Source organism: Coenobita brevimanus, chromosome 73 (genome assembly GCF_032717465.1).
Source record: "Coenobita brevimanus isolate Jiangsu-jjx chromosome 73, ASM3271746v2, whole genome shotgun sequence".
NCBI lineage: Eukaryota > Metazoa > Arthropoda > Malacostraca > Decapoda > Coenobitidae > Coenobita > Coenobita brevimanus.
In genome coordinates this window covers 34,614,724-34,627,005 of record NC_137026.1, presented here as the reverse complement: position 1 = coordinate 34,627,005, position 12,282 = coordinate 34,614,724, and the positions used below count along the sequence as shown (strand labels likewise).

General features: G+C 39.0%; 1 long non-coding RNA gene across 2 annotated transcripts; it reads right to left on the bottom strand.

Annotated features, from left to right (window-relative positions):
* Positions 1 to 267: 267 nt before the first annotated feature.
* Positions 268 to 11,558, bottom strand: LOC145407555 (uncharacterized). Of its 2 annotated transcripts, XR_013898735.1 has the most exons (4): positions 11,440 to 11,558; positions 8,771 to 8,930; positions 4,892 to 5,211; positions 268 to 395 (listed from the first exon to the last, which is right to left on the bottom strand). It is a non-coding gene; the product is annotated as an uncharacterized LOC145407555 (long non-coding RNA). The 2 variants fall into 2 exon arrangements; XR_013898734.1 differs by lacking the exon at positions 268 to 395 and having other exon boundaries at positions 4,759 to 5,340.
* Positions 11,559 to 12,282: the final 724 nt, after the last annotated feature.

The window sequence follows — 12,282 nt, the reverse complement described above, 5'->3', positions numbered from 1 at the left end:
TAAGTTCATTACTCTGACATGAAGAATGAAATAGAAAAAGCAGTTGAACAAGTCAGCCATTTTACTCTTGAACCCATTGACTGCAGTATTTGAAAATCATATTTGATTCTGGCTAACATGAGATTTTGAGAAATGTAACTGCAGCTAAAAGATGATCTTGTGGCCAAGAATTAAGACTTATTTCAGCAAATGCCGTATTATTTATTAAGAGTTAAGCAGAGGAGGTTAATTGCACAAAATAAAGGATGAATAAAAAGTAGTTAGAGAGGGGAGTACTTTACTGTATTTTATTTAGTGGAATAATGACAGTATGTTTGATGTGGCCACTGTGGACAGCAGTGCTCTTGGGCAGAAGTTCTCTCCAGTAATGTAACAAATTCTCAGGGCCCATTCACCTGAAAAGAGAAAAAATTAGTGTTTTCTATATAACTTTTTAGATCACTGCCCTCACAATTTGAAGTCTTGTAGGCAAACCATCACCATAGGAAGAGTTATAGTCTTTGCTTATCTGATGTTAAGCACTTTCAGCCCAGATATCAGACTGTTTTCTTTGGCTAAGGATATTCCCTCATGGGAAAGGACTTGTGAAACTTTGATCCTTCCTGTTATTTAAAAATTTGGTAAACTCCTCTAGTACAATAAATGTAATTTGCTTGGCAGCGATGAATCTAGAAAGATGTCAGCTAGGCACTTAAAATCCCTTGAACCCACTGTTACCTTGTGGAGCAGAGCTCCATGCTTGTTTATAGATATTTTAATAATTCCAAACACATCTGCAATTGTCTTGGTCGTGTTGCCTTTTCAATCTGAGTTTTTATTCATGTCTTGCAGGGTGATTTTCCAGGTGCTTTGGAATGCCCTTGACTACCCCCTAACTAGGGTGTCTGTCTTGTTTCTTTTGGGGGCAGATAGTTCCCAAAACCCCTTGCTGGTGCTTTCCTTATGGCTAAAATTTGGAATGCCCTTTACTTTATCTGTCTAAATGGGGTTTTACTGGACTATTGGATGGTCTTCCCATAGTCATACCCCACTGCCCAGGGAATTCATTCCCTGTGTGTGTTTTCCTCTCACTTGGTTCTTGGGGAATTGGGTGCCTGACACTAGGCTCCCTCTTTCAGCTCCTCCACCTCCCCTTGTTGTCGTGGAATGAAGTCTCATCTGTTGGTGGCCTTTGATTTTGCTTGCTCCCAAGACATCAAATCTGGGAGTTGCATCAGCCTTTCTGTGACCAGATTGGAATCTGGTCTGGGACAGGGAGTGCCAGGCAAGACACATGACTGTGTGGACTACCATCCCTTGTTTAGGGTGTCATGCTTGATCATCTCTGGTTGTCATGACCATAGTCGGTTTTCATGTGTTACTTGGACCAGTGCAACACTTCAGTGGCAGGAGTATACAGTAGCATTTGTACAGTCTGTCTTTACTACTGTCCTGTGATGAACCTTGTTCTATAGTTTTGTAGCTTACTGACAGAACAATGTAATACTAGTTCTGCATCCAATCTCTTGTGTTTTATTACTAGTACCGGTACCCTAGTCTGTTGAAGCAACTCTCCATTGAAAGAGATGGCCTCTTTGGGCTGTAAAGTATAGTTAGCAACATTCTGACAAGACCTCCACTGCACACTGAAGTGTCGTCGTGGTTCACACTCGCGTGCAACTCCCAGCACTCCATATCGCAATGTTTTGTGCAGTGTCCTTGTGCTGGTGGTGGTGGACAGCTGCCTTTCAAAGACTTAGGCTGTCATCTCAACTGCCAGTTGCTGTGTAGTGGTCTCCCCACTTCCCATCTTTATTCTCCCTCGCAGTTTCCCCGGCATGACCACACTGGCAACTCCAGTCCCACATCCAGGACCCTCCCTCACACCACTTTTAGTTTGATTTGAGCATCTTTTGCCTCTTTATCCTTTAGTCCTAATGCTCATCTTGCTTCACAAATTTTCATGGAGGTGGCAACCACACCTTGTCTTGGTTATTTTTTGGGTCTATACAGATAGATATCCTTCCAGCGCCCTGATCTCCACCTCAGCAATAGGGTCTTACAAAGAACTGATTTTGCCAGACTTTGCAGCTTAATCCACATCATCCTAGTGTCACCAGTGGTTTCTTTGCCACTCAAGCCCTCTGTCTGACCCAGCATGGGATATGGACAATTGGTCATCCCTCTACATCCATTTTGTCTAATATTGGTCACAAATATAGTACTGGTGTTTTGTCTTTTCTTGGTGTTTGGACTCTGTCTTTAGTGGCCCATACCTCTGGAGTGCTAGACCTATTCCTGTTAGCACATAGCACCCTGTGGGCCTAACCCACCTTGAGTTTCCTGATCTCTGAATCTCCTCACTTGGTGTTCTACTGGTGGGTATGTAACCACATTGGACAATTGCCCTCAACCATTGGGCCTAATCCTGATTGATGTAATCTGTGGAACTTCTCACTTTGCTTTCTAGTCCTGAGTGACTTGGGGACCACATTGGACAGATTCCTCCTATAACTCCTAGGCCTGAGCTCCTGATAGTATTACCACCTCTACTGAACCCAGACTTTGGTTTGGACATGTACAGTCAAAAAAGTTCCCCATTACCCACTGTTCGGGGCATTGGCAGTCCACGTTTAGTCACGAAGCAGCAGCCAGACCCCACGTGTCTGGTAACAGTGAGTGGGAACGGGTGGGAGGGTTTGGAGAGTGTCTCATGCACAGTATCAATACATCTTTACTGTCAAAGGTATGCTTGTTTGCCTTTGTTTCGTAATGCTCGATAGGAGAGTTACAGAGACTGGTCTTATAATTAGGAATTCCCATGTCATTCTGTCATAAGGAAAACGAAAAACCTGTTAATCCCTCATAGAATTTATTGTTATATTATGATACACCATCCTAGACTCTAAGTTCGAGATGAATAATTACCAGAATAACACTGGAAATGTTTACTGTGGGATAACAGGATAAATAAACCAATTTCCAATTTTCATTACAAACATACATATATAATGTATTAGGGATGTATCGGATGTCAGAATTTAAACATCCACTGATGCGATGTGAAGGTGGATATCCACGTTTTTGTATCATGCGGATGCGGATGTCTGCTTCTAAAAACTGCGGATGTGAAACTACGACAGCCTCGCAGATGCGGATGTTTTCAGGATATATTGTTGCATAATCATTTAACTAAAGCTCAGCCCTTGGAGACGGCTGCCTTATCCCTTATCCTGGCCTAGGGAACTGATTTTTTCCTACTTTTAAATTATTCATAATGAACTCAGCTGCTGTAAAAAATAGTGTTTTCAGACAGTGGTACATTCAGCACCTTTCTACACACACAAGCACACAACCATTCACAACAATATTAATGCATTTTGACTCCTATTAACCCTGTTAGACATTACAAAGTACCAAGGTAAGTGTATTACCCATACGACTCATATCGTGGAGTTAGAGCACTGTGGTCTTGTGCAGACCAAAGCACTATAGAATAACTACAAAATTTTGACCTTATGACCGCCTACCAGGGTAAACAGTAAACACAGCAAGTAAGTCACTTAATGGAAAAATGCTGATGTTTTTGTTTATACTGAAGGCATAGTATTTTGCATATCCACCACATCCGCTTTGTCTCGTTCAAATGCGGATATCCGATACATCCCTAATATATATAGATAGATAAATAGATATAGATGGATGGATGGATAGATAGATAGTATAGTGGTTTTGTTTTCGAGTCAAAACAATACAAATATATAACAGGATAAATTAAACAAATAAGACATTATATATATATATATAGTTTTATTTAATTTATATATATATATATATATATATATATATAGTTAAAAATAGATATAGATGGATGGATGGATAGATAGATAGATAATATAGTGGTTTTGTTTTAGAGTCAAATCATAATATATTTCAGCGTTATGAATATCTCCTGGGGAAACGTATGTTAAAGTCGAGAGGGAATGAAAGCATTCAAACCTTTGTCCGAACCCAGCAAACTTCCATAGCTTTCCTGACAGCAGTAACTATACAAACATCTATGGTACATCCCCCCCCCCCCCCCATAAAATTGTCATCTATCCATACTAAAGTAACTTGTCTCACACCAGTCCTTCAGGAGGTGGGTAATGTGGAACTTTCCCTGACTGTACCTGTGTTCTCACTGTAACTCCCCCGACCCTTACTGCACTTGGCGAGACTTGTCCACTTCCTCTTGTATTGCCCTAATTTCACTTTTGCAATCCCCCCCCCCCCCCCTGTGGATGATTGCCATACACTCATTCTGTCTCATTGTAGCCATGATCATTTTGTCTACTTGTGCTGTGAAGGTGTCAGCTTACTGGTAGAATGAATACAGCTGAGCTGTTATCCCTGCTCTTTACTGCAACAGTTCCATAACATAGCAAAGAGGGGTTCAGGGGGGCATGTTAGTGCCAGCTTAGAGGAGGTTCAGGGGGCCTGTAAGTGCAACCTAGAGGAGGTTAGGGGAGTTGTCTCTTCCATACAAATTAAAGTACATGAAGCTTTTATTATTTTTCATTCTTTTAACAATGTTTCCAGTAAAATTTAAGAAGCTAATATGTTATAAAATCTTGCCTGCCACTTTCATAAAGTAAAACTGGTATTTTGGAGGATGCGACTGAAATGGTCTCATGTTGTTGCCAGACTCTCTTTTGAAATGTGATGCTGAGAATGTTAAGATTGTGTAGTAACTTATTGTCATGAATACAGCACTAGTTTTTTATTCCTTTGCAGGTATGAGGCTTCCGGTAAAAGATGTAAGAACAGTCAAGATCAGAGTTTAGTCTTGTTCATTCCTTTTGACACCACCCTGGATTGCTGGACCCTTCATTAACACTATGAGGCTACAAGTCAAGAGGATGTTTCTTACCTTTTGGAGTGTGGATGCTGGGGGACAAAATTGTTGCTACCATTATGAAGTGCAGATGCTGACAAGCTGAACCTCTGCTAGCACTGTGATGGGTTGACTCTGATGAACGGAACTGCTGCTGCCACTGTGATGGGTGGACTCGGATGAACGGAACTGCTGCTACCACTGAGATAGGTGGACTCTGATGAATGGAACTGCTGCCACCACTGTGATGGACGGCTTCTGATGAATGGAACTGCTGCTACGACTGTGATGGGTGGACTCTGATGAACGGAACTGCTGCTACCACAGTGATGGGTGAAATGGACTGGATCCTGGGGCTGTGGATCAAGAGGATCTTATGGACCCGACTGCTACCTGGAGCCATGGATCGAGAGGATCATATGGTCAAGACTGCTGCCTGGAGCCGTGCATCAAGAGAATGTTATGGACTGAACTGCTGCCTGGAGCTGAGGATCAAGAGGACGTCGTCAACTCTGTGATGCAAGACACGGAAGCCGTACAAAAGGGGGGTGGATGCTAGTCATCCACCTGCCCATAAAATCCAGATACTTTTGGCCCCTGTCTGAAAGATCGGACAGAAGAACTACTCAGTTTTTCCTAACTTGAATTTTATTTTTTACTTTTTTTTTTTTTTTAACAATTTTTTTGGGGTGATTCATCCAGGTTTTTCTATGGAGACTCTTGGAAGTATGGAAGACAATAAAATCTATGGAGTGTACACACAATCTTTTATTTCACCATTTAAATACATCAAGTAGTCTGGCTCTTGCATGACCTACAAAAGGGAAATAAAAGCTATACAAAAAGCATTAAAGTCTATGGAGACGACTCTGCACAACACCATCATTAGTTTTACACATACAGAAATCAGCATTCGTATACATGGCATTCATCTTTCTATGAACAGCACTTTGTGTCCGTATTTCCTGACCTCTTGCAGAGAAATTCATGTCATTTCTTTAGTGGTGTAGTTGTTCAAAATGAAGAATTATACCCACATACTGAAGCTGTGTTTACTGTGAGGATACAACACTTTCGGTATGACTTGGACCTTCTTAAGGTCTAAGTCGGGCCAATAGTCTATTAGCCCAACTTAGACATTAAGAAGGTCCAAATCACACAGAAAGTGTCGTATCCTCACAGTAAACACAGCTTCAGTATGTGGGTATAAATCATCATTTTGAACAACTACATCACTAATACATGCAGAAATATACAGTAGTCAGTCCTCATTATTACCTTCTATCCCATGACGTCTTTTACTGTTGTCTTCCAGTTGCCTCCAGACAATTTATGCAGGCTAGGAGAGACCCTTGGTAATGATGGGGTTAATGTATCTAACCCTTCAATCCCAAAGGCTATCCTAACTTCCATAAATCATCTGAAGGCAAGACAAACAGAAAATACGTCACTGGACTGAAGGGCGAGTCAGGGATATGTACACCTGCAGACCGTAATATCAATCCACTTTATGGTCTAATGATTATGGACTTCTCAAATGTTCTGAGAGGTTTGGTGGGTTCCAAAAATTACTGGACTTGATCACTGGTTACTGTTTCCTTATCGTAAAGTGGGTGCTGAAGATAACAATACTGGACTTTATCACTAGTTACCATTTCCTTATTTATCGTATAGCGGGTTACGAAGATTACGATACTGGACTTATCACTGGTTACTGTCTCCTTATTTATCGTAAAGTGGGTTCCGAAGATTACAATACTGGACTTGATCACCGGTTACTGTTTCCTTATCGTAAAGTGGATTGGCATTAGTGTCCACAACAATAAATCTTTGTTTCCATTCATTATGTACGGTAAACTGACAGAAACTGGCAGTCTATATGTAGCAAAGGGAACTCCAATATGTACTTGTATTTTTTCTGTAATGTACTGTAGGTTTAATGGTAAAAAGTGACAGCAAGGACTTAAAGTTTTCATTAATGCACTGATATCACTATTGTGTTTTCAGATACCCATTATGACAAAACTATTAACTCTCTCAACGCTGACATTTTTATTTGGATTATTCTACCTATATTTTCAACTTTAATCTGTTATATCTTTAGCTTTTCTTGCTGCCACCTATTTCATTCAACTTAGGATGGTTTCCTTGTACTGAACTGGTGTAATCAGGCCATAGGTAACCCCTCTAGTTTGAAAAGTCTATCTTGAGCTGCATAAATTCATCAGGAGGTGGCAAGAATAAAATGAAAAATGTCCCCAATCTTGAAGGATTATTAATATTCTTGCTACCTTCACAAGACTTTATGCAGCTCAGATTTTTCAATATGAAGGGGTTAAAAATAGCATTCATTACTCTGTTCACTACTCGAAGTTCTTCCTTAGTTGAGTAAAACTGACTGGTGGCAGCCAGCTTAAAGAAATATAATTGCTGCTAGGTATGTAATATCTTTAACATTCAAATACTTATGTTAACAAAGAACATAATTTACTTAACCCAGCCAACTTGAAAATCATCACTCCCAAATGCATAAAATTTCATCAGAATGAACTCCTTTAAAAAGGAATTTATTAGTATTAAGACAACTGCCAATAATGCTGATTGCAAATTTGCGTCACTTTACAGTACGAATTGTATGGAAAAAGATTTAGCTGATATTTTGTAACAGACCCCTGACTAATAATGAGGACTGGGCCATATTATTGAAACAAGTGCACACAAAGGTGTACGGAAATCTATATTTTTTTGCTGGTTGTCTTTAGAATAATTGTTGTGATCAGTCTGCATCCTACCAAGTAGAATGCAGTCAGCAATGATACTGAAGTCAAAGAAGTCAAATGTTCTATCATCACATTTATGGAGGTTATGTAATAAAGGTAGATGTGATTAGCTTGTATCACAAGGATGGCCCCTGACGGGGGCAGCTGTTTGCCTGGAGTTGATGGGTCTGCTTACTCAACACATTACACTGTACCCAGCAAAGATACCGGAAGGTTTGACAAGTTCTATCATCCATCATATGCCTCAGAACTTTATAAAATCTTGGGCCACACTTTTGTGCTTTGTTTAAATAATATGGCTCTTACTGTAAACTGAAAAAAATCTGAAAAATAACATGAATGTTCATTACTAGAAATCGATAATCGTATCCTCCCAGCATACGAAGCCAGAGTGAGAAAACTTTTCATTCTTAAGGTGAGACAACCTCCAAAACTACAAGACAGTGAACAGGGATATAATGGAGAATCAATGGAAGCAGATAAGCATTACAGGCTTCTGGTTTTGTATGCTGGGGGAGATGCTGATTACCGGTACTGCTTTTGTCTGTACCTATCACAGGACTATACTCTTTTCACCTTGACTTGGCACATATTTTTATCCTTTTGCAGCTTATTGGCAGAAAAAGACAATGCTGCAGTTCTGCATCTTTTCACCACCACTTTCATATAATCAGCATCATATCCTACTGTCACAAATGATTTCAATATGCAAAAAAGGCAATGTATGGCCAAGTTAAAGGAATATAGTCACATATAATGATAGCTCTTTTACTTGTTTTAATATTAAATTACTTGTATTAAAATAATTTCTTCACTTGAAAGTTATTTGATTAATAAGCTTCTGATGAAATGACATCTTTTATTTGTTAAAAGCTTTTGATTCTTTACAAACTGTTTTGAATACAGAAATGAACCAGAAGCAAGTCATTACATTTAAATTTTGTGAAATCGGCCACTACACATCCTAGAGTTTATGTGAGGACTGACCACTATCTGTTCAGTCCATCATCCGATCCTTTACTGCCTCATCCAGTTAAAGGGCTTCAATTCATTACACAAACAAGCATCCTTTGATTATATGGTTACCACGTAACATATAATCAGTTTCCTGGCTTACAAGAAAGTGTGGAGTTACCTGAAGACAGCACAGTATCATGTGAGTGAATAGTGGGTACCAAAGTCCTGCGGCCTCTCCCGCTTCTTTCTCCTTCGCCTGTGAAGCTGCATTGGTGTGGTGTGGGTGTACCTGTATGTATAGGTGTGGGTGTGGAAATGCCAAATGGTCATCAATCACTCTGCAAAATAAATACTGGATTAGTCATCTTGAACTGTTTCACTAAAAGGTGCTTATTATGATCATCATAATATTGTTTTGATGTCATAACTACTGTATTGGTTATGAGTATTTTTTAAATTTAACCCTTCAGTCACTACCAAAAATGTGTCTTACTAAATTCTGTTTCACTTAAAAATAGTATTTTGCCTAAACACACTTTATGTGAGAACAAAATGTGTAATGTGCACAACAGATGATTTCCGATTAACTGTCAAATACGACTTTTTGCTATCTTAAAATAATGTTACTCAGCAGTGCTACAGAGATTTGGCCTAATTGACATGAACCTGTATCTGATTGACTGAGGAGGATCACAGTTATTAATGTGGAAGGAACAATGCCCAGAAGTGGACCAGGGATGATTTGGGATAAGGTCCTGTGTGAAGACCTTCATGATTGGGGACCGAGATGGGAAGTGTCTCAAGATCGTACCATACAGACAAAACCTACATGTGCCACCATGGTCCAGGGTCTTTAACCTTAATGTGGGGAGGACCTTGAGAGTACTGGGATGTGTTATATGCTAGCGGCCATCTTGCACACACCTTATACTGGCAGGCAACTCTCGTACACAAGTTTAATTCGTATTTTATGAGTCCTGAAGGGCAACTGATCTACAGAGGTAAGGAACACCACTTTGTGTCCCCACCCAATGCTTCATGTAATAGTACGGGGGTGGCTAATGCTTTACCTAACCTCTCCAGGAAAAAAAAAAAAAAAAAAAAAAAAAAAAAATGTAAGCTTCTATACAAATAATTATGGTAAGTTCCTAAAAAAATTATGGTATGTTAAAAAAATAAAATAGAATAAAATAGATAATAATGTTAAGTTTCTCAGCGTTAATACTAAAATATGGTACACAGCAACAATAATACTATACACTGAAGCTCTGGCAAATCGTCACCTGATAAACTGAAAATCTGGGTACGTTGGAATGGCTATGCTCTGGGAAATAAAATACCGGGTATATATAAAAATTCAGAATACTCAAACTTCTACGATAACTGCCGAGCCCAGTCACCCATCACACCTCTATCTCGTACAACAATATCAGCAGAAATGTCACTCTAAACTTGCATTGTTGGTAAGTATTGCCTCATCAAAAGTAAAGGTATTTAGATGGGCAGCTATGGAGATGAGGCTTCCCAAAATCCAATCTCTGTCCACTCATATCTTCATCAAAATTGGGTTACATTAGGTTCGGTTCATTAATTTTCTATCTATCTATAGCCTGACGCCCTAATCCGGCAAAGGGTGGCCGCAGCCAAAACACTTCCAAGTCGCTCTGTCACCCACCACTTGACTGCCCTCCCCCCAACTCACATTAATTTCAAGTTTCATAATCAAATAGAGCTGAAAAAAATAACCCATCACCTCCTGTTACAGCAGATCCGGAGAAATAGCCCATCACCTTCTCTTATGTATTAGTACTAAACAAAGCTTTTCCTACAAGAATCTTTGAGACAATACCCCCAAATTTGGTTAATACGTTGAAACTGAGTTGTTAGGATATGTTTGTAAATTTAACACTGCAGCAGAAGTATCCAATCACGTTCTCTTATTATTCTACGTATTAATCAAAGCACTAGCAACAAAAAACACTAACACACAAGCTCGTATTTCACTCAATGTCAAAATACATACCAGGTGATATCCGATTACGGGTAGAAATAAGTTAAACTATACTGCAAGCACCACATGACATCCGATTATGGGCAAAAATAAGTTAAAATACATTGCAAGTACCTGATGATATCCAATTATGGGCCAAAAGTATGTTAAAATATTTTGCAAGCACCAGATGATCCCCGTTAATAAGCAAAAATAAGTTAAAATATACTGCAAGCACCAGATGATACCCAATTATAAGCAAAAAATAAGTTAAAATATATTGCAAGTGCCAGATGATAGCCGATTATGGGCAAAAATAAGTTAAAATATATTATAAGCACCAGATGATACTGATTATGACCAAAAATAAATTAAAATATATTATAAGCACCAGATGATACCTGATTATGGGCAAATATACATTAAAATCTCCAGCAACCCCTCCTTAATGATATCTCTGTGTAAAGAAAAATGAAATTGTGATTGCTGTACGAGATATGGATGGGCTGGGGTGGAAAGTGTGCTATTATCTACTGACTGGGAAGCTTCACACTGATCTGGTCACCTTTCATTGCAATTTCACTACTCTATTTATCATAAAAAAAAATAAATATCCCTCTCTATGGCTGGATAAATACAAAATACTTCTGTAACTGTTCGAGTATGTTATTACCTACTGACTGGGAAGCTTAACACTTATCTCGTCACCTTTCATTGCTATTCCACTACTCTATTTATCATCAGAAAATTAAATATCCCTGTCAATGGCTAGATATATACAAAATACTTCTGTAACTGCTCGAATATACATACAAAACCTATATTTCTGCACAACTAGAACTTTAAAAATACATTACCGTCTGATTACCACTCCCTGCCCTGAACTTGGCTGTATTTAAAATGGAGATTATTCTTGATTTAGCCCTTCACCACTAATAAATCCTGCACTCAAACGATCTACAGTAATCCTGGAATTATTAGTCGAGCACCCATAAGAATACCACGAAGAAATACTGGGAAAAATAGAAAAAAAAGCGATACCGGTACCCCAACCACACTGCTGTTTTTGTATACCGCCACCTGTTTCCCGAGCCTGCCACCAGGGGATATCGGAGTTCTGATATATTTTGTCCCTCCCCAGTAACAAATATAGCACCAAAATGATCTACAAATATTCAGGCATTAATGGGGAATAAGATATAACAGGTGAACAAAGAAATGTGGGCAAAAATCATCAAAATATCACACCCATTCTTACCTACGGGGAAACAGCAAACCAACAAACGTGGCGTCTTATGCGGTGCTGTCATTTTCGTACTTCTGATAATTAACGTACACAAACTACAAAAATATATTAAAACCGACTTTCTAAATCGCTAAAATTCCTATAGATACTTACTTTCCATTGAGTTTGATCAATTGTAGCCCAGTTTAGGCGAAATAAAACTACAGAAAGTTACTTGTGTATTTCATTACCTGTTATCGTACCCTGATTGGCTCCATACAATCGTACTCAAAATGGTATCGTATCTCAAACTTGCCTTATATGGTACTAAAAGGATGAATGTACGTTTACAATTAAATCTTATAGCTCTGGAACATGCAACGAGACTAGTACAAGAATATTGGGCATTCAAATTCTTTCACGCCCATCATAGTAACTACCCCCTCCCCCCCCAAAAAAAAAAAAAAATACACCC